Source organism: Limulus polyphemus, unplaced genomic scaffold (genome assembly GCF_000517525.1).
Source record: "Limulus polyphemus unplaced genomic scaffold, Limulus_polyphemus-2.1.2 Scaffold1068, whole genome shotgun sequence".
Lineage (NCBI taxonomy): Eukaryota > Metazoa > Arthropoda > Merostomata > Xiphosura > Limulidae > Limulus > Limulus polyphemus.
Window position 1 is genome coordinate 1 of NW_013666678.1, and position 2,727 is coordinate 2,727.

The window sequence follows — 2,727 nt, forward strand, 5'->3', positions numbered from 1 at the left end:
ATGATGGGGGGTTGGTGGGCGTCCCTCAGCACAAACCACTACTGGTTTCCCGAAGATGACTTATTGGTGGTATTCTTCTCACACTGGCTCCTCATATGTCCTTGCTCTCCACAGTTCCAACAACTTTTCTTGGTAGCAGCCTTTCTTGTTGTGGCATCTTCCCTATGTTGAAGTCGCCAGCATTGAGCTCTCTTGTGCCCAGGTTTATTACAGTGCCAGCAAAGTCCCCCAAACTTCTCTGAAAGCTGCCCTTTTCTGGCATTGAACCCTGATGATTGTACCAACCTTGGTACCTCTGTGCTGGACTTAATGTAGGATTCAAATTCGAGAGTTCTGGCCATTGCATCCTGCATAGTAGAGGGGTGTACTTGCTTCACTTGTATCTTCAGTTGTGGACTGTCCAAGGCATCTACAAACTGATCCCTCAGCAACAACTTGAGAAGATCGGGTGGTGCAGTTGGTTATGCCTTGTGTGCCATACTTTCCAAGTCCTGTGCCAGCTCTTGCAGACTCTCTCCTTTAGCACGGACTCTCGTCCTAAATCTAGCCCTTTAGGCTTCTGAATGATTTTGGGTTCCACGCCCGAGTTCTAGAACCACTACCAGTGCTCTATAGTTGTGCCTGTCATCTGCTGACAACTGTCCAAGTATTTTCAGTGGCTGTCTGTAAGTTCGTAGACTTACTGCTGTTCCACTGGAGGACTTAATATCTGGGGGAAAAAGTTTTTTTTGTTGTTAAGTGTCCTGGAGTGGAAGTTATCCCTGTAATGGCAAACGTTGTCAAACCTGTAAGTTCATGCACCAAACTAACAATTTCTCTGATAAAGACAACCAAATACAGTTCAAAATCAATAAACCCATAATCTCCACTACAAAAAAAACCGCTATTTACTTAATCCAGTGCCGAAAATGCAACTTCCAGTATGTAGCGTTTTAATAACCACAAATCTTCAATAAAAACGAACAAATAACTTCCAGTGCCTGACCACTCTCTTGACGACACGATACTGATAGGTATAGAGACAAATTTTTACATCAAACAGAAACAAGGAAATTAAAGAAGATTACTGGATAGCACTGTTAAATACTGTAACGCCGAATGGCATCAATCTCGATCCTGGGATTGTTGACATTGGAGCGTCTCTAAAAAAATTCTGAATAACTTGTAATTAAATTTGTAAAGTTTTATTATTGTTATTATTCACATTTTTATTCATGCTTCTATTTCTCTACATTATTATTATTATTTCAGGTATCAATCTACATTATTATTTTCTCTTGCTCTCATCGTCTTGTGTATTTTATTTTTCTCTATCAGTCAAAAGTTTCATACATAATGAAAATTAATAATATTTTTTTTTCTCTCTTCAGGGAGACTAACTGATTGAGTTGAGATTGGCTGGTCACTAGATTCAACTCAACTGGGACTTCCGGTTTACTTGACGCCACACGTCTTACTACATATTTCATTGCGCAGGCTAAAGGTCACTCTTTGTTCTTCTGAAGAAGAAGAGTCAACTATTCGAAAGGGCTCGAGATTTGGGTCTTATTTTCAGTTTATTACACTTTATATGTGATCATTTGTGCTAACTCTTTTATCAAGACTGGAGTGACACATGTCATAGATTCCTAAAGACAATGAAGTCACAATACGTTTTTACGATTATGACAAAATAAACAGAACATAAGAAGAAATTATCATGTGTGAACTACAATATGAAATTTTAGCCTTTTGAAAAAAAAAGCTACTCAAAAATAATTTTAATGCCACTTTATAAAACCTTATCACCGTAAGAAATAATCTAACTTGAAATGAACCAACATTAAAAGCAAAATGTTTACATTGTATCTTGCGTGTCTTGTGAAAAACTCTACATCTGTTTTGTTACATTTTAAAAAAGTACTTAACTGGGAATTGTTAATTGGTAAACTTTTAGCAGTTGAGCTTAATTGTTAGTATTTATCTGTCGTACCTGGGTTTGATTCCGAGACCAGAAAGTGCAAAAAATCGAAGTTATATGACGAAATATTTTGTTCAAAAATTGTGGGTTTCCAATACTCTTGACAGTATAACGGTGACATAAGGTTCGATTCCTGCTGTGGAACACAACTAGTCCAGACCGAAAAGTGTTTTACAGTGTTTGTTTTTCTTCCTCCCTGACCAGTGTGTATCTAAGTTTCCTCTTTGTTTCAGTTTTACTTTGTTCAGTTTTTCTGTATTTTATTCCACAGCAATTACAAACCACGTTTTTCAATGTTGGGATTTTTTTGTTTGTTTGGAATTAAGCACAAAGCTACACAATGGGCTATTTGTGCTCTGATCACCACGGGTATCCAAACCCGGTTTCTAGCGTTGTAAGTCCGCAGACATATTGCTGTGCCACTGGGGGGCACGTTTTTTTTTTTGTTTTTTTAATACTAGTTTCTGTATTAGTAAAGTTTATAGCTCTCTTTCTGGATACACGAACACTTTTCACATATAATCTTGTCAGCCAAATATATGGATTTTGGTTATTTGTAATTCTTTAATTAGACCACAATAAAAGTCCGGATATTCACGCAAAGCTACTTGCGCTAGTTACCTCTAATTTTCAGTTGATAAAATAAAGGGAATACAGCTAATCAACAGCATCCAATGCCCACTCTAATCGAATAATGGGATGTTGACCGTTTCACAAAGTAAATAATTTATAGTTTTCACACATTTCAAATAAAACATACACTGAGT